This window comes from Felis catus, chromosome D3, assembly GCF_018350175.1.
Source record: "Felis catus isolate Fca126 chromosome D3, F.catus_Fca126_mat1.0, whole genome shotgun sequence".
NCBI classification, from domain to species: domain Eukaryota; kingdom Metazoa; phylum Chordata; class Mammalia; order Carnivora; family Felidae; genus Felis; species Felis catus.
This window is the reverse complement of record NC_058379.1, coordinates 15,970,010-15,986,350: the sequence shown is the minus strand read 5'-3', so window position 1 is coordinate 15,986,350 and position 16,341 is coordinate 15,970,010. Positions and strand designations below refer to the sequence as shown.

Here is a 16,341-nt window from a genome sequence, read left to right as displayed (position 1 = left end):
TATTCCCTGGAAATTATGATTCCGAAGTAGGCTCTGGAGTAGAGTCTGCATTTTAATATGAACTCCAGGTGATTTTGATGCAAGTAGTCTTGCAGGTGTTTGAGAAAATGACAGACCATAAGATCTCAGGAAATTTCTCAAGACTAGTAGGTTTGGGCATTATAAAATGCTAGTTACGAGTGTATTTTTTAAAAAATTGCACAGCCTTTTGATAGATAATTTTGTAAGATATTTTATAATCACTTTGGACACATCATTCTGCATAAAATTAATTAATTTATTAACGATTGTCACATCGTGGCCAGTGCTTTAGCAAAAGTGTATACACTTGTGGTCCTAAAATATGCTAATCTATCAGTCACTGTCATGGTTTTTTTTTTGGTGGTGGTGAGGTTTTTGGTTTTGTATTTTGTTTCGCATGTGATTATCTCAAAATGCTTTGCATTTGCTGGGCTAGGTCATGCATTTTGTCTACTGAACAAACATTTATTTGATACCTACAAAGTGCCAGGCATTGTGCTAATAGTAGGCAGATGACTAACAAGTAAATGGTCTCCTGGGAGATTCGATAGTATCCATCAAAATAAAAAATGTACCTTCATCTTAGTGCACAATTTTACTTCCAGGGAACTTCTGTAGAAATATACACATGCAAATTATATGGAAGCATGTCCATCTGCCACAGGGTCTCTAATGCCATATTACATTAATTCTAAGACGCACATGTTTTTTAAGGATGCACATTTTATTTCACATTTTAATCTCTGAAACTGGGTGCTCCTTACAATCAATGGAATGTTAGATTTGATGAAATAAGGAAATAAAAAACTGCAAAATTTGAAAAGGTGTGGCAATAGAATGACAAAATGAATTTTTAAAATTCATTTTATAGAATAATGAGCAACTTTAAAAAAGGAGGAAATATGGGGCGCCTGGGTGGCTCAGTCGGTTAAGCGTCCGACTTTGGCTCAGGTCATGATCTCACAGTCCGTGAGTTGGAGCCCTGCGTTGGGCTCTGTGCTGACAGCTCAGAGCCTGGAGCCTGCTTCACATTCTGTGTCTCCCTCTCTCTCTGCCCTTCCCTGCTCATGCTCTGTCTCTCTCTGTCTCAAAAATAAATAAACATTAAAAAAATTTTTTTAATTAAATAAAAATAAAAAAGGAGGAAATAGAATTCTGTGGGTAAATATGGAGAAGTGTCTATGACATTCCAAATCCCAAAGCAAGTGGCAGAACAATAGAGGTTAAGAGCATGAGCCCTGAAGTTAGCCTGGGTTTAAATTCTGGCTTTACCACTTTGTAACTGCCACCTTGGTTTCCTCTTTTGTGAAATAGGAAATTAAATAACACCGACCTTATAGGCTTGTTTTGTGAATTAATTGAGAACATGCACAGAAAGTGCTTAGCATAGCACCTGACTCAGTAAACATTCAACAAACATTAGCACTTTTATTGGCATCATTATTCTTGTGAATGGAAAGTTCTGGAAATATATACAACACAATGTTAATAGTGGTCCCACCTGGGGAGAGGAGTGGGTTTGGAAACAGGAGCAGATCGAAAGGGGACTTTCTCTTTTTCAATTATTGTTTGAAATTTTTCTCCTGTGAGGATGTACTACTTTTGTATTTTAAAAACAGATTTTATAAGACAAAAATAAGCCATGATTCCAGCTCCAAAGGAATCCACAGAGTAAAGGTGGAAACAGACTCCCGGAAAGGCAATAATTCGGGTAGGCAAAAGGGTTCTACTGGCCCAGAAGGGACTTAAGCCAGGCCAGAGGATAACCCAGAATGCATTCTTTGAGCTTTCTTGCTCACGCTAGGCTGTGAGGAGGGCCATGGACATGAGGACGGTGAGCTCATGAACACATAAGCTGTGGACCCTTTATCTGGCTATGCAGGTGCTGTTATGCATGAAGAAAGTTTCAAGACTGCTGCTCTGGCTCAGATAAGATAACCCAGTGAAAGCATGGGTCCCAGATCTCCCCGGTCCCCATTTTCTTTTCGTGCAAACTCAGAAGAAAGGCCATGGGAGGCCATCTGCAAACCAGGAAGCGAGCTCTCACCAGAACTCGAATCCTGCCAGAACCTTGATCTTGGACTTTCCAGTTTCCAGAACTCTGGGAAAGTAAATTTCTGTTGTTTAAGCCATTCATTCTGCGGCATTTTTTTTTTAATAGCAGCCTTATCTAAGACAGACTGCAGTGTGTGTGAGCTGTTGAGATAGAGTTGTAAGCTGGCCTACCTGGATTTCCACCAGACCTTCTGAAATTCACCTCACCGATGTAAATAACACAATGTTGGCAGACTTGTCTGTCTTTTCTTGGTAGATGACCCCATGTTCTCTCTCCACCGAGATACAACTGTCATTGTGACAGAGAGATAGTCATTGGCTCAGAAGTAAAATGAACTCATTCCATGGTATTCGGTCCACAAGTATTTGTGTAGAGCCAATTTATGCCAGGCTTTGTTTTAGGTGCTGTGGATAAAGGAATGACAGGAAAAGTAGTGTTAATCCTTTTGCAAAGCTGAAGGGCCCTGTGTAGCAATAGATACATAATCGAATATGCAAACATACATAAGCTGGATAATTTCAGAGTGATTACTTCTATGTAGGAAACTAATGAAATTACGTGAGAGAGAGACTGGGTACTACTTTAGATAAGGTGGTCATGGAGGACCTCCCTGAGGACGTCACAGTTAAGCTGAGACCTTACTGACAAGAGAGAGTCAGATGAGAAAATAGTTTGGGAAGAGGTTTCAGGCAGAGGGACAATGCAAGTGCAAAGGCCCTGAGGTGGGTATGAGTTTTTCATGCCGCAGAAACATAGAGGTGATTTGGGAGTGTGTTGGAAAGCAGGAGGAAAGGCTTGATCCTTTTGGGGCTTGGTAGTCACAGTGGAACTTTCTGGATTTTATTCAAAGTCAGTGGGAATTCATGGGAGGGTTTGGGTATGGGAGTAATGTTATCTTATTCACATAATGATTGATATACATTTTATAATATCATAGAATTTAGGGGTAGGGCTGAATTTTAGAAATCAACTGATTATAAAAATACAGAATTGTAAATTTTATAAGTGTAGACTTCCAGGGAAGAGACATTAACTGGCAGACAGTCTCATTTTGTGACTTGTGATATATCTGGCAAAATTCTATTTCTTGATCTGGGTAGTGGTTATTAAAGCATTTGCCTTATAATAATTCACTAAGCCACACTTTTGTGTGGTTTCCTGTATCTTTGTCTTATTTTCAATAAAAAAAATTTTTTTAAATATTTTTAAAGAAATAGCTTCCCTTACAGAGTAAACTGAGACCTCAAGGTGAGAAGCGCCCAGCTCAAGGTATCACATCTGCTTTTTTTTTTAAATGTTTATTCATTTTTTGAGAGAGAGAGAGACAGAGCATGAGTAGGGGAGAGGTAGAGAGAGAGGGAGGGGCAGAGAGAGAGACAGACAGACAGACAGAATCTGAAACAGGCTCCAGTCTCTGAGCTGTCAGCACAGAGCCTGACACAGGGCTCAAACCCACAAATGGCGAGATCATGACCTGAGCTGAAGTCGGCCCCTTAACCCAGCCACCCAGTCACCCTGGTAACACATCTGTCTTAATAAAGTTCACTCCGAATCTACTCTCTATCAAGAAGCTTTGAAGGAATGGAGGAGAAAAGGATGGATATCTCTTCCCTTTCCCAAGAAGATGACTGACAAACTAAAGCAGTTTTCATGCATAGATTCACCGAAGGTGAAAAAAATAAAAAGAAATCTGTATTTGTCTCATTAAAACGTGAGCTCCTAGGGATCTGAGGATGAGTTTGATAAGCCCTCTAACATGCCTAGTTGATGACCCCTGCGTCCCATCTGCAATCTGCGTGCATCCTTCTGTGTATGCCCAAAGTTTCCTACCGTAAGCACATGTGACTCTATCTGAGGGCCTTCTAGAGCATTCTTGGCATGCACATGGGGGAGACCAGAGGGGCCACACAGTGGATAGTTTGTGAGCGGTCCTCAGCAGTGACAGACAGTAGTTAGTGGATAGATATTGCAGCTCCTTGGCCAGTGGGTGGAACATTTCTAAGATATGTTCCATACTGTGTCCACTACAGAGGTCCCCAGTGGAACTGAACCAATTTATGCCCAACACAGTTAACTTGATCATAAAGGTACACTAAACTTGTTGGCTTCCTTCCTCTCTTTCCTTTGTCACTTCTCAGGATCATCTCCTAAATAAACACTCGGAATCACCTTCCAAATAAATTACTTGCACAAAAATCCTGGTTGAACCTCTTGGGTTACAGCAGAGGAGGCAAAATGGCTTGCTGAATTATACAAGTTCGTGGCTGACAGGACACTGCTATTTCAGTCTTCATGATCTGACATTCCATGCGGGCTTAAAGAAAAAACAAAAACAGGATTGGAGAGCACCCTTCACAACAGCCAAAAGGTGAAAGTAATGCAAATATCCATCAAGGTATGAGTGGATAAACTGGAATATTCCACACAATGGAATATTACCCAGGCCTAAAAAGGAGAAGTGCAATTGACCCTTGAACCACTGGGGTTAGGAGCCCCGCCCTCTACCCCTCCCAGGTGAAAATCCGGGTATAACTTTCGACCTACGTTTTTTTTTAATCCACCAATAGGCGGGCTGGGACTGGGGCGACGGGTTAGGCCGGGAAAGCAGGGTTGGCCGGCCCCCCCCTTCCCTCGCGCCCTGGTGGGCCTGCAGGCGCTGTACAGCTGCCCCATCTACCTGGAGGTGCAGCACCAGTTGATGAGCGTCCGGGAGCTGCGGCGACACGTGAGTGCTTGGCCTTGCGAGGCCGTGGGGTTGGGACCGTGTCTGGTGCAGCCCCTGACTTCCGCGCCAGGAGAAGGGGCCGCCGAGGGCGCAGGGCTGCCTCCGCAGGGCCATCCCTGCCCCCTGGGCTTCAGCCCAGCCTCCCGCCTGCTGGCTAGAGGGCTCCAGCCCTGGGGTCGTGGCCCGGAGCTGCTGAGGGCCTTGGTGGGCCTTCCTCAGGACTCAGAGGGCAGCAAGCGCAGCCTCTGTGAGAGTCGCTTTGGATTTGGTAGACGTAGACTAAGGGGGGGGGGGGGCGGTTGTAAATGCCTTGAGGCTTTTGCTGTTAACCAGGCGGTCAGTTGTAGACACACTGTTAACAGTGGATGAACCTTGAAAACATTATGCTAAGTGGAAGACATCAGCCACGAAAGGCCACGTGTATGTAGGATTCCATCATACGAAATATCCGTAATAGGTAAATCCATAAAAATGGAAAGCAGATTGGTGGTTGCCAGGGGCTGGGCTAAGAGGGAATGGGGAGTGTCTGCTTAATGGTTATTGGGTTTTTTTTTTGGCGTGATGAAAATGTTTCAGGACTTAATATAGTTGGTGGTTCCAGGACACTGTGACTGTACTAAATACCACTGAATTGTACACTTTAACATGATTAATTATTATATATGTTATATGAATTTCACCTCGACTGAAGAAACAGGGCAAGTCCTAGGACAAAGGTGAGAGTTGTCTTGTTTATCCTTGGATGATCCTTCAAGTCCAGGCCTCCTGTGCAGCCCGTCGGAACCTAACCAGTCTGTGACATCTGTTCTAGTTAACGTTTAGTATTTTAGAGGCCTTCAGCTTTCTAACCTCATTAGTTCATTTCTTTATCAATAATTGTGTGTGGCACAAACTATCTGCCAGGCCCTGTGGTAGATGCTGGGGCTAGAGAATGGTGGGTAAAACCAGACCCAGGCTCTGTGCTAATGGGGCTTGTGATCCTCTTAGAGAAGATGGACATTTATCATACAATCATTCAACAGTCATCTGTGACAAACGCTACATAGGAGAAATGTGATCTATGAGGGGAATGTGAGCCAATCAGGGAAGGCTTCCTGGCAGAAGCGTCACGTTGAAATTTGAAGACTGTAGGTGTTACCAGTGAAAATTGTTTATCAAACTCTATTATGTGAGTGGCATTGTGCTTGATATATCAACTCATAATGCTCCCAAGAATCCTTTAAGGGACTATTATTATTATCATTTGTATTTTACAGAAGAAACTGAAGCCAAGAGGTGAAGTGACTTGCTCAAGGTCACACAGATAGGAAGTCATGGAACCAATATTCAAAGTCAGGCAACCATGTTGATGTAGAAATTCAGGCATTATGGACAGATAACTGGGTACAGGGTGAGATCATTTGGGTGGGGCCGGTGGTTCAGGCCGATCAAGATTATAACATGAAGCCAGAATCTTTCAGTGAAGTAGATCAAACAAGGTGGGTTTTTTTGTTTGTTTGTTTGTTTTTCTTTTTGTTTTGTTTTTGTTTTTTTAGCATCTATTGACTTTTATAAATATGGATCTGTGTTCATTATTGTTGCAAAACTCATTAGTGGAAGTTGGAGGCTATGAATTGCTTGGTGTAAGATACTAAATTCAGAAGGTGGTATCACTTATTAAAATAGTTAAGTTTAAACAAATGACCATGATTATGGCAGGCAATACCTCCAGAACCCCCTAGGTGGCAATGAAGAACATTGAGAAATATTCCCATGGTCTTCCAAAAAGTTGAATGTCTATTTTTAAGTATGAACGAACATGGTAAAAACATCAAGTAATATAGGAGATACTGAATAAAATACAAAAGTTCCCCTCACACCTTCTACTAGAGCTCTATTTCCTTCTCCTCAAAATAACCGGTTGAGAGTTTCTAGTATGCTTTTGGGGGGCATATTTTGTTATAACTATATAACCTTTTCCAGAAGAAGTATTTGCTTATATCACTTTCCTTTTAAAAAAAATTGACACAGTGGGGACTTTTTCCCCCTTAGTGTCTTTTTCCATGTCAGCACATACAGATCTCCCTCATTTTTTAAATGGCTGCAGAGTCTATAACAATAATAGTTAACATTTATAGAGTCCTTACTGTATACCTGGTACTGCCCTTGTTTGAATCCATTGAACCCTCACAAAGCCATAAGAGGTGCATTCTATCATTACCCCCACTTTACAGATGAAAAAACTGAGGCACAGTGGATAAGTAATTTGCCCAACCTCACAGAGCTTGTAAGTGGTAGAGCCAGGATTTAGATGCAGGAAACTGGACTCTTCCGTCTTCACCCCTAGCTACCATACCAAACTAAGGTAGGATAGATGTATCATAATTGATATGTCAGTCTTTCTCAATACTCTTAACAATTACTTATTTTTTAAAAATATACAATAATATGCAAATAAGTAAGTTAAATAAATAAAATACACAAAAATATACAATATGCTGCTATAAAACGTACCCAGGATTTTGGACTTATTCATGTATGGTTAGGTCAACAGATCAGGAGATGATGGCCATTGAAAAGATAGTTTATGAGTCTCAGTTCCCAAGAGGAGGGGATATGCCACGCCAGTCAGGCTGGCCACAGGTAGAGAGGGTGAGGGGAGAGCATGTGCAAAAAGCCCTTCTTGTGGTTTCGTTGGGTCCTGGGCTATAGGGATGGTCCCTGGTTGTCTGGTACTGGGCCCTGGGGTGATTAGGGCAGAGAGATTTTGCCTGCTGGAGTCTAAAAGCCAGATGGAGAATGTGCTTCAGAGTATGGGCTGTGGATTGGTTGCATTGCAGATTCCAGGCAAGTCATTTACTACCAGTAGAAATCAGTTAATCTTGGGAGGTGCAGTCTCTTCCCAGTCACTGAGGGCCCAAGATGTCAAAACATCATAAAGTATAGAAAATAAAGAACATGGGGCACCTGACTGGCTCAGTAGGTAGAGCATGTGACTTGATCTCGGGGTTGTGAGTTTGAGCCCATGGTGGGTGTAGAGATTACTAAATAAATAAATTAATTAACTTAAAAAAAGAAAATGAAAAACATGATGAATACATATAAATAAAATAAAATTTACCGTCTTAATCATTTAAAAAAATTTTTGTACTTCTCACTTTATTGGTTCTTTTGCTTCTTAAATTCCACATGTGAGTGAAATCATACAGCATTTGTCTTTCTTTGACATATTTCGCTTAGAATTATAACTTATATATACCATAACTTCTTTATTAATTCATCTATCAATGCACACTTGGGTTATTTCCATATCTTGGCTATTGTAAATAATTCTGCAATTAGCAGAGGAGTGCATATATCTTTTCAAATTACTGTTTCCACTTTCCGTGGGTAAATACCCAGTAGTGCAATTGCTGGATCATATGGTAATTATGTTTTTAACTTTTAATGTTTATTTATTTTTGAGAGAGAGAGAGAGACAGAGAGAGAGCACAAGCGGGGAAGGGGCAGAGACAGAGAGGGAGACACAGAATCTGAAGCAGGCTCTAGGCTCTGAGCCGTCAGCACAGAGCCCGGTGCGGGGCCTGAACTCACAAAAGGTGAGATCATGACCTGAGCCGAAGTTGGACACTTAACCGACTGAGCCACCCAGGCGCCCCTCTGTTTTTAACTTAAAAAAAAAAATTAATTAATTTTTAATTTGCATACAAGTTAGCATATAGTGCAATAATGATTTCAGGAGTAGATTCCAGTGATTCATCCCCTTGTATAACACCCAGTGCTCATCCCAACAAGTGTCTTCCTTAATGCCCCTTGCCCATTTAGCCTATTCCCCCACCCACAACCCCTCCGGCAACCCTCAGTTTGTTCTCTGTATTTAAGAGTCTCTTATGTTTTGTCCCCCTCCTTGTTTTTATATTATTTGTGCTTTCCTTATCCCCCTCCCTGTTTTTATATTATTTTTGCTTCCCTTCCCTTATGTTCATCTGTTTTGTATCTTAAATTCCACATATGAGTGAAGTCATATGATATTTGTCTTTCTCTGACTAATTTCACTTAGCACAATACCCTCTAGTTCCATCCATGTTGTTGCAAATGGCAAGATTTCATTCTTTTTGATTGCTGAGTAATACTCCATTGTACATATATACCACATCTTTATCCATTCATCCATCGATGGCCATTTGGGTTCTTTCCATACTTTGGCTATTGTCAGTAGAGCTGCTTATAAACATTGGGGTGCATGTGCCCCTTCGAAGCAGCACACCTGTATCCCTTGGATAAATGCCTAGTAATGCAATTGCTGGGTCATAGGGCAGTTCTATTTTTAATTTTTTGAGGAACCTCCATACTGTTTTCCAGAGTGGCTGCACCAGTTTGCCTTCCCACCAGCAGTGCAAAAGACATCCTCTTTCTTTGCATCCTCGCCAACATCTGTTGTTGCCTGAATTAATTTTAGCCGTTCTGACTGTGCGAGGTGGTATCTCATTGTGGTTTTAATTTGTATTTGCCTGATGGTGAGTGATGTTGAGCATCTTTTCATGTGTCTGTTTGACATCTGGATGTCTTCTTTGGAGAAGTGTCTATTCATGTCTTTTGCCCATTTCTTCACTGGATTATTTGTTTTTTGAGTGTTGAGTTTGATAAGTTCTTTATAGATTTTGGATACTAGCCCTTTGCAAATATCTTCTTCCATTCTGTTGGTTGCCTTTTAGTTTTGCCGATTGTTTCCTTCGCTGTGCAGAAGCTTTTTTATCTTGCTGAGATCCCAGTAATTCATTTTCACTTTTGTTTCCCTTGCCTCCAGAGACATGTTGAGTAAGAAGTTGCTGTGACTGAGGTCAGAGAGGTTTTTGCCTGCTTTCTCCTCTAGGATTTTGATGGCCTCCTGTCTTACATTTAGGTCTTTCATCCATTTTGAGTTTATTTTTGTGGATGGTGTAAGAACCATTTTAATCATTTTTAAGGGTACAGTTCGGTGGCATTAGTGCATTCGCATTGTTGCAAAATTGTCACCACCATTTAATCTCCAGAGCTCTTTTCTCTTGCAAAACTGAAACTTTATACTTATTAAAACCATAACTTCCTACTCCCTCTTTCCCCCCAGCCCCTGGCAACTACTGTTCTATTTTCTGCCTCTGAATTTGACTACTTCCTATAAGTGAATCACATCATTTGTCCTTTAGTGACTGGCTTATTTCACTTAGCATAGCGTCTTCATGGCGCATTCATGTTGTAAGTTGGCTCAGAATTTCCTTTTTGTTTAAGGCTGAGTAGTATCCTATTATGTGTATACACCGCATTTGTATGTTCATTCGCCCATCGACCTGAGTTGCTTCCACATCGTGGCTCGTACGAGTATTGCTGCTATGAACATCAGAGTGCAAATACCTCTTTGAGTCCCCTTCCAGTTCTTTTTGGTATATACCCCCAAGTGGAATTGCTGAGTCATATGGTAATTCTGTTTTTATTTTTTGGAGGAGCTGCCGTACTGTTTTCATTATGGCTGCACCAGTTTATATTTCCACCAGCAGTGTTCAAAGGTTCTAGTTACCCTATATTCTCCTATATTTTCTTCAGAAGTTTTATCATTTCAGGTTTTATGTTTTTATTAAAAAATTTTTTTTTCATCTTTATTTTTGAGAGAGAGAGAGAGTGTGTGTGTGTGTGTGTGATCAGGGGAGGAACAGAGAGAGAGGGAGACCCAGAATCCGAAGCAGGCTGAGCCGTCAGCACAGAGTGCAATGTGGGGCTTGAACCTACGAACTGAGAGATCATGAACTGAACGCTTAACCAACTGAGCCACCCAGGTGCCCCTCAGGGTTTGTGTTTAGATCTATGACCTATTTTGAGTCAGTTTATATTACCATGTGAGGTATGGGTTGAGGTTCATTTTTTTGGCGTATGGAGGTCAGACTGTTCCGCCATCACATGTTGAAAACATTATTTTCTCCCCATTGAATTGCTTTTGCATTGTTTTTAAAGTTTATTTATTTTTTTATTTTGGGAGGGGAGGGGCAAAGAGAGAGAGGGAGAGAGAGACAGAGAATCCCTGATGCAGGGCTTGAACTCACAAACTGTGGATCATGACTTGAGCCAAAATCAAGTTAGACGTTTAACTGACTGAGCCACCCAGGCACCCCAGCGTTTGCACTTTTGTCAAAAATCCATTGACCATACATGTTCCTTATTCCATTCATCTCCATGTCTGTCTTATCTCACCGATGTCACACCTTCTTGATAACTGTAGCTTTATAGTAAGTCGTGAAATCAGGCAGTGTGAGTCCTACAACTTTGCTCTTTTTTTTCCAGATTGTTTCAGCTACTCTAGGTCTTTTGCTATGGCATCTAAATTTTAGACTCAGCTGATTGGTTTCTGCAAAAAGTCATGTTGAGATTCTGGTGAAGATTATGGTCTTTTCTATTTATTCACACATTCTACATTTCCAGAACTTTTTGTTTTTTTTCCCATAGGTACTGATTTCCATCTGGCTTTCCCTACCTTCATGCTAAAGGAAATTCCTTTAGCATTTTTTGTGGTTCATTTCTGCTGGAAACCAACTCTCTAAGCTTTGTTTGGTTTGGCTGAAAAATGTCTTTATTTCATTTCCTATTTAAAGGATATTTTCACTTGGAGGTTGACAGTTGTTTATTTATTGTTATTATTTTTTAATATTTATTTATTTTGGGGAGAGAGAAAGAGAGCACGGGCATGGGAGGGGCAGAGAGAAAGAGAGTGTGATCAGGGGAGGAACAGAGAGAGAGGGAGACACAGAATCAGAAGCAGCTCCAGGATCTGAGCCCGATGTGGCGCTCGTCAGCACAGAGCCTGATGCGGGGCTCGAACTCACGGACTGTGAGATCATGACCTGAGCTGAAGTCGGCGGCTCAACCGACAGAGCCACCCAGGTGCGCCAACAGTTGTTTATTTTATAGTCGTCATTCCAGTGTATCCTGTATCCCATTGTTTCTGATGAGAAGTCAGTTATTTTCACTATTGTTTCTGTGTATGTAATCGATTCACCCCTCCCCCCCACCCCCCTGGTTTTTTATTTATTTTCTTTAACTTTGGTTTCCAGCAATTTGGTTTTCCTTGAATATTTCCAGTTAAGGGTTTTTTTGAGCTTCTTTAACATGTGGGCTGATATTTTTAATAACATTTGGAAAATTTTAAGTCAGTATTTTTTTTTTTTTTTTTTTTAATTTTAGAGAGTGAGAGAGCACAAGCTGGCGAGAGGGGAAGAGGGAGAAGGAGAGAGAGTCTTAAGCAGGTTCCATGCTCAGTACACAGCCTGACACAGGGCTGGATCCACCACCCTGGGATCATGATCTGAGCCAAAATCAAGAGTTGGGCGCTCAGCTAACTGAGCCACACAGGTGTCCCAAGTCAGTATTTCTTTAAAAAATTTTTTTACCGCTCCATTGTCTCTTTCTCTCCTCCTCTTTTGGGAACCAAGTTACATTTATGGTAGGATGCTTGATATTCTTCTATAAGTTGCTGAAGCTTTATTTTTGCTGTGCTTCAGTTTGAATAATTTTTATTGACCTGTCCTCGAGTTCACTGATCTTTTCTTCTGTGTTGTCCAATATACTGGTACCATCATACAAACATTTTGTTTCAGAATTTTCAAAATTTTCAAATTTTGTTTCAGAATTTTGTAATTTTCTGATCTAGGATTTCTAGTTTTTCTTACTTTCCATATCTCTCCTGAAATTCTCCATCTCTTTACTCATTATATTAACCTTTTCTTCTAGATCCTTTCGCTTTTTTATTGCCTTTATTTTAATGCATTTGACTACTTATTTCAACATCTGCAGTATCTTTGGGTCTGTTTCTACTCACTGTTTCTTCTATTGATGATAATGCTTTTTTTTGCTGCTTCACATGTTCAGTAATTTTAAAATTTCATGCCGCACGTTGCGTATGATATATTGCAGAGAACTGGGGTTCTGTTATCTGCCTCAGAAAAGTATTGGGTTTTGATTTTGATTTATCTGACAGGGAAATTACTGATGACTCTTCTTTATCCAATGGAGGCATGATTTTAGACTTCTTTTGGGTGGGTCTGTTTTGGTTTTGTGTGTTCCAGACTTCAGTCCTTTGATGTGATCTTTACTACTAATGTGTGACTCCTCTTGAGTTTCAATGAAAGACTGAGGGGTTCCCAGGCTTCTCTAATCTGTTGGAACTTTAACTCCAAACTGTGCCTCCCAGCACTAAGGATCTGCTGAAATCTCTTCTTAGTTCCTTAAGTTTTCCAGCTATATTCTTCCTCTTCTCTTCTTTTGCCCTTCCTCCTTCCTTCCTTCCTTCCTTCCTTCCTTCCTTCCTTCCTTCCTTCCTTCCTTCCTTCCTTCCTTCCACACCCTCTATTCTCTTTCATTATTTATTCATTCTTACCAAAAACCTTGTATATGCCAGGCACCGTGAAAGCAGGGGTGAAAAAGATGAACAGCGTTCCTGCTTTCATAGGGGCTGATAGTCTGCCGGGAAAGACAAACATTCAATGATAATTATATAGTTGATTACTGTATCCAACTCCATTGTGATAGACCTTGAAGTAACGCCCTGGGGATTGTGTGATAGTGCAAATAGAAGACTGTAGGCTGCTTTGGAGGGGGTTAGATCAGCCCTTTCCAAGAAGCCGAGACTTGGAGGAAGAGTAAAAGAAAATCCGGGAATCAGTGTTATGGGCAGAGCAAACAGCACATACAAAGGCCCCGAGGCAGGAATGATCTTGGCATGTTTGGAGAGTAGCAAGAAGGCCAGTGTGGGGCTGCAGCAGAGGGAGGGAGGGTAAGTGGTAGGAGAGAGATCTGAAAGGGAAAAAGGTCTGATCACGTAGGGTTACATGTTAAAAGTTTGAGTTTTAGTTGCGTTGGGAGGCCATTGGTTGTGTGGGTTGGGTTTCAGCAGAGGAAGGACGTAGTTCTGTTTAATTCAGGTTTCGAGATCACCCCAGGCTGCTGTGAGTGCTGGACGGGGATCAATGTGAAAACAGGGTGTGGTGGGAAAAAAATAACCCCAAAATGTCCCCGGATTAATCTCTGGAACCTGTGAGTTTGTTAGGATACACAGCAAGGGGAATTAAGGATGCTAATCAGCTGCTTTTAAAATAAGATTAGCCTGGATTACTTGGGTCGGCCCAGTGTAATCACAAGGGTCCTTAAATGGAGAAGAGGAAGTCAGAGGAGTCACAATGGGAAAGATGCCATGTGAAGTAGAGTCCAGTGGTGATTGCTGACTTTGAAGGTGAAAGGAGGCCAGGAGCCGAGGAATGTGGGTATCATCTACAAGGTGGAGAAGGCAAGGAAATGGATTCTCCCTGGGAAGCTGCAGGAAGGAATACAACCCTCCTGGAATCTTGATTTTGGCTCAGTGAGACCTGTTTCAGACTTCTGGCCTCCCAAATGGTAAGGCAATAAATGTGGGTTGTTTTCCAGTTGCTAAGCTTGTAGTATTTGTTACAGGACCAATCAACAACCAATACACCAGGGAGACCCATCAGAAGACTATTGTAATCGTTTAGATGAGCTTTGGTAGTGGCTCGAGAAATATTTATTCACCTTGCCTACTAGGTGTTGAGATCTGCGTTAGGCCCTGGGTTGTGCTGGTCCTCAAGCCCCTTGTTACCTCCACAGAGGCAGGATTTGGCCTTTCCTGGGCCCCTGTCAATATATTCACTCTGAAGTACAACCAGTCCTCGTGCGTGGGATTCCGTGTCACCCGGCAGGATTGACACCTTGTGGCAGTGTCAGGAGCAGACAGCTTCGGAAAATTAAATGGCAGGACACCTCACTGAGCCAGTGTCTGACGGTGAGCTGTGCACTCAGACTGGAAGAGGGATGGAGGTTGTGACCATCACAGATTTGACCTGGCCGCTCACCTGAGGTTTGGAACCGGGAATGCAGGGGAGATGCAGATGCCCGACCCACAAAAATGCACAAAGGCAACCCTGTACTTCTTTCTCCTGACACCCGGTAAATAAATCTCTATTGGAAGAAATAATAAAGAAACAAATCCGTATTGGAAAGGGAATTCCTTCTCTCTGGGACTTCTCCAGAAATGATGGGTGACGCTTGACTAGTCTTTAGGCCTCTTTTTTGCGTGCGTCAAAACTGGAATTCAAAGTATGTGGGTTCAGGGGCCTGTTTTCATAAGGTAACTCTCCAGGCTCAAATAGTCAACATCCACGAGTATTTTTTAAGGATTGGTAGTAAGCAATGAAGGTGGATGCTGTCTTAGAATAATTTTTTTTTTTCTTTTTGTAATCAGTGGCCCAAAACTGTCTCTTATATTTAGAAGCCTGGATCTAGGGTTACGTATCAAGATACATGCATAATGCTGTTTTGCTGAATGCAGCTGTCTTGGTGTAGGCCAGAGATAATTTGCTGATCCAGGAGCTGAGGCCAGCGATTTTATGTCTGCATCTGCTTCTGCCCATAACTTGTGGCCAAAGATAGGGCAACTTCAAGGGCTGTAGCCGTATCAGCCTTAGCAATGCATGGGGCAGTGGGACAGGGACATTTGCTCCCTGAGGCCTCCCCTCTCGGGTGCAGCCAGCGGTCCCTCCCGCCAAGTGACAGCATAACACTGTTCATGCCTGTCCTAGCATCCTAATGTTTTCTTCTAATTATCGTATATGTGCCTGCTCCCCACTGTGAACCCTTCCCAGGGATCTCTTTTTATCATATTGGAATCTCCAAAGCCTCACCCATGGGTGAACAGGTGCTCTGTAAATAGCCATCGGACAAGGGAGTGGATGAGAGTGACAACAGAGTGGGGAAATTGTCTGAAAAGCTATTACATCACTTTTGGCCTGTTTGTGGCAGGCATAGTAAGAGGCAGCATGCCTAATACAGACAGTGGTTGTTTTTTCTGCTTAGGCTCTGTCTCTCCTTCTTCTGGTAAAAGCACTTTGGTTTTCCTTTGGGAAACCATCCTTTTCCTCCACCCTCGACCCATAAAGTTTGGGTGGATCTGACTTCACCCTCAGTTACACTGGCTGAACCGTGAGCCAGGTGCGGCCAGTGAGGGTGCCATACACCCCTGGCCACGGATTCAATTTGTGTTGGGAGGGTGGCCACGCCTGTTCGTTAATGGCTGGTATCCAGACTGATGGACTGGTTCTGGTTCTGAATCAATTTTGCATTATTATTATTACTATTATTTTTAACGTTTATTTTTGAGACAGAGAGAGACAGGGCATGAACGGGGGAGGGTCAGAGAGAGAGAGGGAGACACAGAATCTGAAACAGGCTCCAGGCTCCGAGCCGTCAGCACAGAGCCCGACGCGGGGCTCGAACTCACGGACCATGAGATCGTGACCTGAGCCGAAGTCGGACGCTTAACCGACCAAGCCACCCAGGTGCCCCTTGCATTATTTTGAATTGAACGTTTTCCCCCCTGTAGCTGTTAGGGGACAGACACACCATTTCTACAGGCATTGCTAAGCAGATAGGAGAAGCCTGAAGCTGCTGACAGCCAGCATGCTGCTATGAAACCAAAATGAACTCAGGAAGTTGAAGCTGAGAGACCGGTAGAAGTTCTTAGTGCTGA

General features: G+C 42.3%; 1 long non-coding RNA gene across 1 annotated transcript in view; it reads left to right on the top strand.

The window, feature by feature from the left end:
- Nucleotides 1–3,562: 3,562 nt before the first annotated feature.
- Nucleotides 3,563–16,341, top strand: part of LOC123381098 — a 263,344-nt gene continuing 250,565 nt past the window's right edge. Inside the window, exon 1 of the long non-coding RNA XR_006587616.1 lies at nt 3,563–4,802. This is a non-coding gene — a long non-coding RNA (uncharacterized LOC123381098). The remainder of the gene's footprint in view (nt 4,803–16,341) is intronic.